The following is a 13840-nucleotide window of genomic DNA, read 5'->3' on the forward strand; positions in this document are numbered from 1 at the left end:
CCACCCAATGACTAATCTGAGATAGCTCCACGCATTACCAGTGCAGTGTTATAAAGTTTAATCTTAACAACAGATACATTGGCTGGTAAAGCAGCATTATTGACCGTAGAGGAAGAATTGATTTTTCTTGAACAGTTGATATTTGCCATGATGTGTAAAATACAGGTCAGAACAATTTTAATCATCTTTAAACAGAGTCTCACGCCTTCTTTATACCTGGTTTGTCATCTGCCCACTCTGTGTCATACTGTGTGCAAGATTCTGATCTCATATTCTCTGGTGTAAATCTATAGAAGCTGTATTGTTATGCCAGTATAAATCCACTGCACTCAGTGGATTTATCCCAGGATTACAGCAATGTAGCTGAGCTCAGACTTTTGGTACATTTGAAAAGAACAGTTCATCTTATTTACTCAGAACCTGTTTCTTTTAGAAATGCTGATTTTGCAGAGCAGGGAGCAGGTGGACCAACAACTCAGGCAGACATGAAACACAAGTGTAATCACATCAATCAGCAGTAGCGGTAGATTTCAGTCACACAGCTGTGTAAGTGGCCAGAGGGAAAAATGGTATTCATTTTCTGACTCACTCCTTCAGTGTGTTGTTAATGGAAACTAAACTTTCTCTTAAAACTTGAAGGCTTGCTTGTAAGCATCTGGCATTGGCCACTGCAGGATACTGGGCTAGATGGACCTTTGGTCTGACCCAGTATGGACATTCTTATATGATGTTCATTAACAATTTGACCATCTTGTATGTCACCATTACACGAATGGGAAGAAACAAAAGAACACGACTACTGTTAGCATTTGAGGGTACCCGATGCATTGGGCCAAAGTGGGTTTTAATCCTGTTAGTTGTGCTTATTCAGCTGGTAAAGTACAAATTGTTCTCTTCCAGTGCAGCTTTTCTAGGGAAGTTCTGTTCTGCTTATGATGGACCCAACATCCCACCTATCTGTTTTTGACTGGCATACAACCCACAGGAAACAGTTCAACAAGAATGTGTGGATGAAGGAAACAAAGAAGTTAGGGCTGGAAAAGACCTGTTAGGTCACCTACTCTATTCCTCTGTTAATGCAGCATTGTTCCTTGCACTGCCTCTTTCTAGTGCTTTATCTAGTTTTAAATGTCCTAAGCAAAGAGGCTTCCACTACTGAACCCTGAGCTTACCTAATAGCACGCAGTGAGGTCCACAGCTAAGCCAACTGCTTCCTCAGAGATAAACAGAATCCCACTGAAGATCACCTGAGCCTCGATTTCCTTGAGCGTCTTCCCCAGTCTGGCATAGTCCTCCTTGATACAGTCCAGCGAGTAACTAGCAGTATCATTCGTTCCCACAAGAAGGAAAATCAACGGATTCTTTCCCGCTCCTGCTAGGATCCTTTTCAGCCTCAGGTCCACATCCTGTATCTTAGCACCCGGCAGACAGCACACCCTTCTGTTCTCCCGATCAAAGAAATGTATTCTGAGCCCCTCCTTCAAGCTCCAAGCTCTCTTGGACTGCTTATTATCTGGGAGTCAGCTAGGGGTGCTATTTGAAGTGACGCCTCTTCCGCTTCTCTAATGGAGAATACTGAAGGAGAGGAAGTTAATTAGAGAACTTTTCCCTTTGACTTCTATACTAATCTGCTCTAAGGTGTTGACACCAGTTTGCTGAAGGGAATCTGTTTCCTTTCAGCGAAAGTGCTAAGAGATCCCTCTACTTTGGCCTCTGAACTGCACTAACCAGGTCTTTCCAGAGATTCCTGGGCAAACACCAAGCAAAGCAGGGTAGCTATCTGTGTTGTAGTGCTGACAGGCACTGCTGCTACTTTATGTCCCTGAATTCTATCCATGATGGGAACCCTCATTGGCATACGGCAGCTGCTAATGTGCCTGTACTCCAGGTTAGTGGAGCACCACATGTCCATATGTTAACTGAAAGTTCTTGCCCTTAGATGGTGTAATATAGCACAGCACATGGCATCAGTCTACGTCAATTTGTTCTCTTGTCAGTTATAAAGAACATTTTCCAAGACCCAAACATGCAACTTCCTTTTCTGATGTATTCTACCCAAGCTGAAGAATGATGTAGAACAGCACACAGGAACTATGCACATCACTATGCCTGAATCCATTTGTTTTTCTAACTTAAAGGAGAAGAAAATGGGTTAGGTTACTGTAAATTTGTGTATAGACTGTGCATTTGAAAAGGGGAACCTATTCACAGTATTTTCATTAGCAAGGAGTGCATATGGCATGGTCACCCTTAAATGAAAGAAACTGATTGATCTTTAACTCCTTGCATACCTTTTCAAGGTTCACTCAGTGCTTTCAAAGGCACACCAATATAGCATATGAATATGGGAAAAGTATACTCATAGTGCCAGGACCTGAGCTTGGTGTAAATTGATGTAGCTCCATTGACTTCAAATCAATGAGGAGGATCTGATCCTGTGGAGTTTTGCTGCCTTCATGAATGTACAATATATTGAGATGAGGATTAAAACGACCTGCAAATTCATTTCTAAACCTATGCTTCTCAGTAATGGCTACCTTTCCTTTCAAAGGAGCACAGAACACAAAGGGCCAGATTCTTAAACCTGAATGCAGCCTCTGTGTGGCATGTAGATGGTGTTGGGGGGGATGCATAATGCCCAACTGAGAGTTTCCCTGTATGTTAGTGGAGCTACCTGCTGGTGGAGTTGTGCTGCTCCTGAGTCTTCTGCCTCTGCCTGCCCCTTTTCAAAGGAGTGGGGGCATGTCAGAGTTGGAGAGGGAGTCTGGTAGATCTTTGCTGTATTGCAGAATGCTCCTCTGGGAAGAGTCCTGGGAGCAGCTCTTGGTACTGTTATTACATATTAAAAAAAAAGCGAGTGGAGGCACTTATGGCATTAAAAATAGTTCAGTGCATTGTTTAACAAGTTGTACAGAACGAGACTACAGTGCTGGCAAGTTACCAGCCCCTACACACATGATACCAGTATGGACTATAAGGATCAGCAGCTATTAAAAGGACTGTGCAGTGAGCCTGGAGCTCTTGGTGCTTATAGCCAACTCAGTCACTTATCTGAACACTGAAACGTCTCTGAGGCTGAGTAAACTGGTGCTGATCTCATGCCTCTGTTTTACATTGCAGCTTACAACATGGCAGCTTGTATAGTTTTCAGGCATGTGTCCCCTTCGGGAGAGGATAGCAACTATATGGTTAAGTTTGGACCTGATAGCAGAGTAGTGGAACTGCCTCTCTTTATGCAGTTTTTGGAAGTACTCTGCCTTGTGGTTGCCAGAGTACTCAGTGAACCTCAGAGAGGACAGCAAGCTGGTAGAGCTTGTCAGAGAGCACTGGGAAGATGATGATGAAGAAAGCGACCGTAGACTAGTAGAAGTTGATGTGGACTTTTCAGATGAAGGAGATCCTTCTTTCGATTGTTGTCTTGGCAGTAGATGCTCTTCCACACTCTCCTTCTTGTCTGTCTGGGTCATAGCTGTCTTCCATGGCACTACTGTTTGAGTGCTAGCCATTCTAGCAGCAAGAGAGGTTTGGGTTCCAGATGCTACCATTACAACACTGGTTTGTGTGACAGCATTAGAGAGAGTCACTGTGGGCTTCTCTTCCCATGGTTCAGTTTGAGTAGACATGCTGTTCACCTCCTTTGGTTCCACTATGGCCTCCTGACTTCCAAACCACTCCTCTGCGCCAGTGTAAGAAGGACCCAGGTTATAGGATTTGCTTCCTTCAGTGTTGTTAGCCAAATCTGTTTTTTTCAGTGGTTTCTTGGGGGTGCTTGACAGTCTGGCCAACTCTGCTCTGAAGAGGTTTCCCACAATGTAGTCTTTAGGTGATTTTGTTCCATTGACCAGGTGATCAAATATTCCACTGTTCTGGCAGCTGGATGTCAGCTTAGGGCTGATCGGTTTTGACTGTGCATAAAGGATCCTGAACTCCAGGTCAAAGTGTTCAGCCACTTGGCCTGACAGCAGCAACAAGTTACTGCTATTCAATTTCCCATCAGTCCATGTGAAGCTGTAGGAGCCTGTCGTCACTCTAATGCCATCAATAAACATGAACTTCTCATGGACTTTCCCAGCAGCCCTTGGTGGTGTCTGAGCTGTCGCTGGTTCCCTCAGAATTAGGGAGACAATCCTTCCCCGGTCTCCAAGGCTGAGTGGAGTTTTGGCACAGGAGAGAATCTGCCTGATGTTAGCTAACTCACTAGCACCTACATAGGAAACATTTCCTTTTGACTGTAGACAGAAACATGTTGTTTCTGCAAACTGTACTCACATCATGCTGCAGAATCCTTCCCCCATATTGCACCGGTTGTATTTTGCCACCTTTTGCTTGTCTGATGGTAATTTAAAAACATATTAACACTTATTGCATTGTTAATTAGATGATACTGGCAAGACCAAGAAATTGTCAATAGTTATTGAACAGTGACTATAAATAAACTAATCATGGTAATTGGATTTGTCAGCTGACATGGAAAACAAATAACTTTATGGATGCTTTAAAGGTAAGATTAACCTATTGCAAAACGTTTTTCTAATCAACCTAATGGATGCAAGCTCGGCTGGTGGTAACAATCATGAAGGGGGAAAAGTTGTCCTGGAGAGTAGAATGATCTGCTTAACCATTTCTTTCAAAACTAAGGTGAGATCCTTGAACAACCAGAGTCTTTCCAGAGAACACAAGTTAAAGAGTGAAACACTAATTAGGACAGAGCAATATGAAAGCAAGAGAGAGACACACAGATCACCACTTCCCCAGACACTACAGAGGTATTAGAATGAAGAATTGGGAATATTCTCTGGACTTCTTCCAAGTAGTTTGTTTTATCCTGGGAGACTTATGAAAAAGCAATAAGAAGGGACAAAAGGTAGAAGTAGTCTTCTCAATGCCCAGAGTGTGTGACTAACAGCAGTAACAACAGCAGTACAGAGCACTTTCCTGAGACACAATGCTACCTCCCCAGACCATCTGGTTTGTAGGGGGAATGGACATATAGGGCAGCATTTTCATCCCTCAGCACCTGATCAGCTGTGCTGGTGAATGGAAGGATGGTCTTGTGGTTAAGGGCCCAAGTCCTGATCCTCAGGGATCTGATCCTGAATATTTAATGACTAAGGTTACTATTTTGTCATGGGTATCTTTAGTAAAAGTCATGGACAGGGCATGGGCAATAAATAAAAGTTCCCGGCCCCTGACCTGTCCATGACTTATACTAAAAATACTTGTAATTAAATCTTGAGGGGAAGAGGTGCTGGAAGGCTGTGGGAGGCTGCTGCTGAGGAGGGTGTTGAGGGAGGTGCTGGAGGTGGGGCCCGCCTGGGGCCTGCGGGCACCAGCTGCCCGGGGCCATGGATCAGGACTGCTCCAGCTGGGAACTGCTGCCTGGGGCCATGTACTGCAGCTGCTTCAGCCAGTCGGCTGCTCTGGCCAGCCAACTGGCTGGGGACCAGAGTCACACACCCTGGTTGCTCTGGCCGGTTGGCCGGGGACTGGGGCCGTGGATCTCAGCCATGGACCACTGTCCCTACCGCAGCTGCTCCAGCCAGGGACTGCTGCTCCAGACCGTGGCTGCTCCAGCAGGCTTCCCGGGGACCACTGCCTGGGGCCACGGACAATATCTGTTCTGGCTGCCTTGGGACTGCTGCTGGGAGCTGCTGGAGCAGCGGCTGGTGTTGCTGTCTTGGGGGCTGATCCAGCTGTGGCTGGTGTGGCTGTCCTGGGGGCCAGCTGCTTGGGCAGCTGGGGGGTCAGCCACCCTGGCTCCTGCAGAAGTCACAGAGGTCACAGAAAGTCACAGAATCCGTGACTTCCACAATCTCCATGACAGATACTGAGTCCTACTAATGACGCATTGTCAATCCACCTCTGGATAAAGACAATGCATGCACTATTCATTAGAACACTAATTTATTTAACAGCTCAGTCCAAAAGCACTGGGCTACCATGCCCTACAGGTGAAAGAGATTAGGGCCATTACACTACACATTTTCACCAAATGCTGTATTACATGACATTTCAGAAGAATAGCCAGAACAGTAAGAAGTGAACAAGGTAAAGTTAAGGCAAAGGCACAAAGAGGCTTATCCTCTCAGTCCCCAGTGTCTTCACCCTTTGAGTCCTTATCATCTTTCACCTTATCTTAGCTACTTAGCTTAAAAGCAGAAAGCTGATCACCAAAATATATTACATGCTTTTTATTGTGAAATACAACATGTGGTTTAGTACAGCTCATCCTGTCAGAAAAGGCTGCTTGAAGAACCACTGCCACATGGGCAAAAGCAAAGCTTTAACAAACCCTTGACTCTAATAGGATCATATGATGTGAATCAAAGAAATGCAGGGACACAAGGCCCCACCTGAAGGAAGTCATCATTTCATGGGTATCTTTGTGGATACACAGCAAATTTCTATAGGGCTCCAAAGAAGCTAAGCTGCTGTGTTAATTTTTTCTTTGTTTACATTCATTATTAATTAATTACAAAAACATTTGAGATCAAGCCTGCTTCTATGGAAGTCAGTGAGAGTTCTGATATTCATTTTAATGACAGCAGGATTAGGTCTTATACTTCTATTTCTCATCTAAGCACCTGAAATAAAATCCCTTATCCTATTGTGATGCACCCATTTGTAGTATCACACTAACAGAGTTTGCATTTACAAGCACAGGATGGAAACTATGATTTAAGGAGCAAAGCAAAGCAGATAGATAAGGGCTAGATGTCTTGTCCGAACTGTGTTTGCCCTCTATTAGCAGATTGAGAATTTGGAAGAACATAAGGGTCCTTTATACCAAAGTAAATATCCTTAAATCAGACTATAATAAGCAGAGAATTCCTGAAATCCAAGGGTATATCCACACAGCATGTGGCATCAAATCCCAGAGTACAGATCGAAGGACTTGAGTTTGCAGAGTTCAGACTACTGTGCTAAAAATAGCTGCCGAGATAGGGGAGTGGGCTTCAGAGCCTGAGCTCCAGCCCTAGTCACAACATCTATACAGCTATTTTTAGTGCAAGAGCCTCAGACTGTTGACTCTGGCTCTGAGACTTACTGTTGCTTGCTGTGTAGACATACCCTAAGTGGTAAAGTCCTGTGTTTATGGAACTTTAGGTCAAGATTTTCAAATATGACTAGTGATTTTGAAAGCCTTAATTTTTAAGGGCCCAACTTAAGAAACATTAAAAGAGCCTGGTGTTCAGAAAGGGCTGAACATCCACCCTTTGAAAATCTTCTGAAGTTGGGTATCGAAAATCATTAATCACATTTGAAAATCTTGGCATAAGACCTTTGGAACACTGTGCAGGTGTGTATTATTTACTATGAAGTGATGGTAGCTTCTTTATAGATAAAGTTGCAAATGTTGATCTACTGTAAGGTAGACTTTGATCCCACCTGAAATGCCAAAGAAAAAGAGAAATCTTTCCGCTTTCATAGAATCATAGAATATCAGGGTTGGGAGAGACCTCAGGAGGTCATCTAGTCCAACCTCCTGCTCAAGCAGGTCCAGTTCCCAACTAAATCATCCCAGACAGGGCTTTGTCAAGCTGGGCCTTAAAAACCTCTAAGGATGCAGATTCCACAACCTCCGTAGGTAACCCATTCCAGTGCTTCACCACCCTCCTAATGAAATACTGTTTCGTAATATCCAACTAGACCTCCCCCACCGCAACTTGAGACAGTTGCTTATTGTTCTATCATCTGCCACCACTAAGAACAGCCTAGCTCCATCCTCTTTGGGACCCCTCTTCAGGTAGCTGAAGGCTGCTATCAAATCCCCCCTCATTCTTCTCTTCTGGAGATTAAATAACCCCAGTTCCCTCAGCCTCTCCTCATAAGTCATGTGCCCCAGCCCTCTAATAATTTTTGTTGCCTTCCACTGGTTTCTCCCCAATTTGTTCACATCCCTTCTGTAGTGGGGGGACCAAAACTGGACACAGTACTCCAGGTGTGGCTTCACCACTGCTGAATAGAGGGGAATAATCACTTCCCTAAATCTGCTGGCAGTGCTCCTACTAATACAGCCCAATATGCTATTGGCCTTCTTGTCAACAAGGGCACACTGCTGACTCATATCCAGCTTCTCGTCCACTGTAATCCCCAGGTCCTTTTCTGCATAACTGCTGCTTAGCCAGTTTGTCCCCAGCCTGTAGCGGTACATGGGATTCTTCCTTCCTATGTGCAGGACTCTGTACTTGTCCTTGTTGAACCTCATCAGATTTCTTTTGGCCCAATCCTCCAATTTGTCTAGGTCACTCTGGACCCTATCTCTACCCTCCAGTCTATCTAACTCTCCCCCCATCTTAGTGTCATCTGCGAACCTGCTGAGGGTGCAATTCATCCCATCATCCAGATTAATAAAGGCTTTGGTTTGAAATTTTCACTGACCAGTACAACATATTATAAACTTGTTGATTGAACTCAGTACTTTTTAAATGTCTTTCTATGAGAGGCATATTATATAACAAAAACCTTAATTCTCATTTTATTGCCATGATGAATAATGCATTTCTGTTTAATTGATAAAAATAATATGCTCGTGTTTTACATGGGTAATGTAAGATTCTTAACTATGCTCATCCTTGCTTTTTCAAATGCTTGGTTTTGGAAATGAAATGATAGGTAAATATATTAAAACTGACTTTTGGACCAATGTTTTTTAGTTGTGGAATTGCAGTGGCATTTTGGTAGAATACTGCATTATGTATTTTGTCAGTGGGGCAGTGGTTGTTTAACTGTGGAATCTGGGCGGGAAAGAAGCTAAGTTTCCTGAAGCAGAATCTCTCTACTTTACATGTCCTGCCATAAAAATTTTGACCCTACAAAAGAGAGAAAGAGACTAACAGTGTTCGGCTATTGCCAATTCTGTATCATCCTGTGGAGTTTCACACAGGAGTACTATAGCAATGTTCATTAGATCAAAATTCACATGAAAATAAATTAATTTCTTCATAGACACATGGAAATATTGGTTCTGATTTACTGACCTACCGAAAAATGTAGAAATGCTCTAGTAGCTTGTGAGTTGTCTGTCTGTCACAGAGTAAATCTCTCAGGTTACTCATAACCCTGCTCTTAAGACCCTGGAAAACAGTTTTAGGAAACAACTGCCTCTCAAAGGTGTCCCTGCTCAAGTATCACAGGACCCATCACTGGTGTCCAAGTTGAGGGCACTTGGTGATCTGGGGAGTCCAGCTACTTACAGCAGTATCCATGCCATCTGCTGCAGAAACATGTATAAAAGCTATAAGACTATTGTGGCAGGACAGAGCGCTGTCTGTCTCTGATTTATTTCAAGTTGAACGGGTGATAGGCAGCACGTTCTTGCATCTGAGGATACACTGAATCAGATAAGTACAACTCTTCTTTTATTCCTTGACACCTTCACAACTGCCAACAAATCCGTATATGAATATTACTGAGGGTAGTGTTACAAAAATGTTACTAGGATAATTAAGTGAATTGAACCAGGTTTGATACAGAAAACACAGCTAAATAATACCTCCTATGAAGTGCTCAAATGGGCTTGTTATCTTAACTGTTCATATAAAGCCTGATTTTCAGAAGTACTGAGCTTCTGCAGCTCTCATTGACTTCAACTGGAATTGTGGGTGCGCAACACTTCTACAAATTGGGGCGTTCTCAAATATGCTGGCAACGAGGAACTTCAGAAGTATCCTCATATGATATATCATGGGAACTCAGTCTTCATAATGGTAAGAGGGACCTATTTATCTATCCAGCAGCCTATCCAACTGTCTAAGCTTTTATTCTGTGCCTGTCACCATAGTGTTTAGGGCCTCAGCTATAGGTTTGATTAGAACTCAGATGCTCAGCCTATTAAAGCACAGGCCCCACTTGAACTAATAAGGTTTCTTCTAGCACTGCAGTGTGGCTGGGCTTTGAAGGACTAAATTTTTAATTGGTAAATGTAGATTTCATCATACATTCATAATGCAATGAAAAATATTTCCATCAATAATAATAAAAAATAGCAGATAGGCAAAATAAGAAAAATACTGCTTATAGTTTGATTTAAGGATATTTACTTTGTATATTTTGACGTGATGTTGGCAATTTGTGTTTTAACAGTTATAGGGCATTAACTGTTTGAATCTCAATGGCTACTATCATTAAATAATTAGTGTCTGTATCCCTATAATTTCCTGTTACTAAAAATTTAATTGATAAAAATTGGAAAAAAATGTTTAAAAATAAACATCAATATTATCCATTGAAATGATAAAAAAATTGAATTCTGCCAAGTTTAAGACATGACACATAGTAGAGTGGGTCTAATTCCACCCAATAGGCATCAGTAGTGCACTATCTAATCCATTGCACAATATATACATTTTTTTCACATTTGTGGGAGAACTCTCATTTGCTTCCTAGAGTGCATTTATTCTCTGCTCCATACCCTTTAGCGTTACATCATCCTTCTGCTATGAAAACTGAAGTTTCAATTTTGAACATTTCATGTGCTAGAAATGTCCAATACATATAAAGTAACCTTTCATGCCTCCTCCTTTAGTGGATTTCAAACAGAGAAATAGTAATTTGAGTCAATTCTTGCTGTGACTTCCTAATTTCCTTTCTCTGGATCTTGTAGCTCTTAACTAAATCAGCTTTCCATAATACTACTTCCAAATTCATAGCATGACAAACTTTGAATAAAAAATTTATAGAACTTATCACATCTTTAGTCTTGTAGAGTTCCATTAGTAAATACTTTATAGTACTCAGATCTTGACATCTGACATTCTAGTTATATCTGTAAGCATAATTTCAAGAGTTTTCCATACATGGAAATTGTAAATTCAGTGAAAACCACTATAATCCCAGATCATTTAATTTTTGGGCTCTGCAGTTCTTTTATGTATCAGGTTGCACTCACAATCTGATTTTGTAGAAATATTGACAAAGACCATAGGCCTGTGTTTTACAGACTCTCCAAATGAAGAAACTTAAGTGAAGAAAAAGATAAGTAAAAATAATTGAAACAAACAAATACCTCCCCCCAAAGAAAAAAACAAAACAAAACAAAACAAAACAAAACACACAAACCCCTACAGCACTGTTAGGGGGAAAAATGGTTTGAAATGCACCAAGGGCTTGATCTAACATCCACTGAAAGTCAATGGAAGACTCTCATTGCCTTCAGGAGCATAAACCTTTGCAAAGCAATGAAACCAATGATTATACATCAGTGTTTTATCTGAAGGGTCTTTCAAAATGAAACTCTTTAACAAGATAATTGTAGACAGCTGGTCCATGTGCTGTAGTGATGACAGCATTTTCGAAAATCTTCTGCATGTTTACAGCTTTAAGCAAAAGGACATATCGGCAATTCAGTTTGTACATAATAGACAGACTATGCAAAATACAAAGCTGGAATTCTGCATTGTTGTAGAAATGGTCAATGTCACCAGAGCTATTGACTTCTCCCACCTGGCTTGCAGACATTAGGAGAGGAATAACATATGTACCTTAATTGTAAAATATGGGCTTAATGAACACACAGGCATTATGTTACATCAAATATAACAATAGACATGATGGTAAGCTACTTAAGAACATGTCACAGTGTTTTGTTTGTAAAAGATTTGCCTTTGGTAGTGTTAAGAGGAAGAATGTAGACATAAAGTTTCTAGTTCAACACTAAACATAAAATATTGGGCAAGTATATTTGTGTTTATTTTCCATAGCTATGTCAATATTTTTGTTCAAAGTATGTGGGATTTTGTGCCTCAGAGAATTCTGAAAATTCTCATAGAGAAAGCATTCTGTGACTTATTTATTTGACTTTGATTTAACTTTTTTTTTTGTATTTTTTTCAGAAGAGTTCCACTGAAGCATTTCTTGTGGATCAAGACAATACAGTAGCTTCCTGAGTTGTTGTGCTAAAAAATAATGAAATGAAGTAAGTCACTGAATAAATGTGCAAGTAAAACAAACCTAACCTGTGGTTAGACGTCCTCAGTTCAGTAACCTTGGGGTTTTGCAGAATTAGAGCCTAATCCTGCACACACTTGTGCATATGAATGAAGTTACTCATGTATGTAAGAACTGAATGTTCCTTACTGTCCACCACAGATTCTGGAAATTTCTGAAAATACAGAGGACCTAATCCTTCTCCTATTGGTAAAACTTCCATTATCTTCTAGGGGAGCAGTATGATCCAAAGGACAGGCTCCTGGACTAATAGACAAAAGACCTGGTTCTTTTCCCTGTTTTGAAAGTCACTCTTTTTAGGGGTTGGACAAATCATTTTGGCTAAAAACTACAAGTGGCCAATGATTTGTGGTGGCTTAGTTTTTGGGTGCCCAACTTAAGATACTTGAGGCACATTTGAGGCATCATGGTCAGCAGACACATCTGAAAACGTTAACCCTAACTGTTCTCTCCTTCCGTTTCTCCATCTACAAAATGAGAAAAGTAGTGCTATCTGCCTTGGTAAAGTGACTGGGATCCTGGAAGAGAGAACAGACCCCAGATCACCTCTTGTCAAATAAATAATCCCTTGGAGCATCTTTCCAATGGTTAGTCCTCTCATGTGTGCCTAGAAAGTAGGTCAGTCCTTAAAATAAATTGAAAATCCTAAACCACTGCTCCCATTAAGGCATGTTATAGAAAACTACTAAATCATAATAGACTAGCTCATGCCTTTTAGCCTATGTGTGAAGCCTCACTGCCCAAGTCATTGGAGTTATTGTAGAGAGTTCTCTGAAAATATCCACTCAGTGTGCAGCAGCAGTCAAAAAAGCTAATAGAATGTTGGGAATCATTAAGAAAGGTATGGTAATAAGACAGAAAATATCATATTTTATAAATCCATGGTACACTCTTTATAAATCCATGGTACACCCACATCTTGAATACTACATGCAGATTTGGTTGCCCCCTCTCAAAAAAGATATATTACAATTGGAAAGGTATGAAGAAGGGCAACAAAAATGATTAGGTGTATGGAACAGCTTCCATATGAAGAGAGATTAATAAGATTGGGATTTCAGCTTGGAAAAGAGACGACTAAGGGGGGGGGATATGATAGAGGTCTATAAAATCATGACTAGTGTGGAGAGAGTAAATAAGGAAGTATTATTTACTTCTCACATCACGAGAACCAGGGGTCACCAAATGAAATGATTAGGCAGCAGGTTTAAAACTAACAAAAGAAAGTATTTCTTCATAGAATGCACAGTCAACTTGTGGAACTCTTTTCCAGAGAATGTTTTGAAGGCCAAGTCTATAATGGGATTCAAAAAAGAACAAGATAGATTCATGGAAGATAGGTCCATCAATGGCTGTTAGTCAGGATGGGCAGGGATTGAGTCCCTAGCCTCTGTTTGCCAGAAGCTGGAAATGGGCAACAGAGAATGGATCACTTGATGATTACCTGTTCTGTTCATTCCTTCTGGGGCATCTGGCATTGGCCACTGTTGGAAGACAGAATACTGGGCTAGATGGACCTTTGTTCTGACCCAGTATGGCCATTCTTTCATTCTTATGTTACTGCTGTGAGCTCTTTCCCTCAGAGCAGAATAGCTGGGTGAGGTCTCTGGTAGGGATGGGGAGAGCTTATGCTACTACAGCCCTTTATGAAATGCAGCCTGCTGGTCCTATGCTGCAGATTGGTGTTGGCTGGTGTGACTGGGCCAAGGAACCTCCCCACTCCATCCCCTTTGGGGTGCCATGCACCCACCCAGGGGGAAGGAACATACCACTCTCTGCAATTCTCCCTATTTCTTATGTGGGCTGTGTGAAGTGGGGCGGGAAGGGCTTCTTGAACCCTTCCCATCTAAATCCGCTCAAGCCAACAGGAGCCTTTTCATTAGCTTCAGTG

At 41.7% G+C, this 13840-nt stretch overlaps 1 pseudogene; it reads right to left on the minus strand.

Annotated features, from left to right (window-relative positions):
* Positions 1-3047: 3047 nt before the first annotated feature.
* Positions 3048-12151, minus strand: LOC116815263 (protein FAM83D pseudogene; annotated as a pseudogene).
* Between the last annotated feature and the right edge of the window lie 1689 nt (positions 12152-13840).

Source organism: Chelonoidis abingdonii, chromosome 6 (genome assembly GCF_003597395.2).
Source record: "Chelonoidis abingdonii isolate Lonesome George chromosome 6, CheloAbing_2.0, whole genome shotgun sequence".
Lineage (NCBI taxonomy): Eukaryota > Metazoa > Chordata > Testudines > Testudinidae > Chelonoidis > Chelonoidis abingdonii.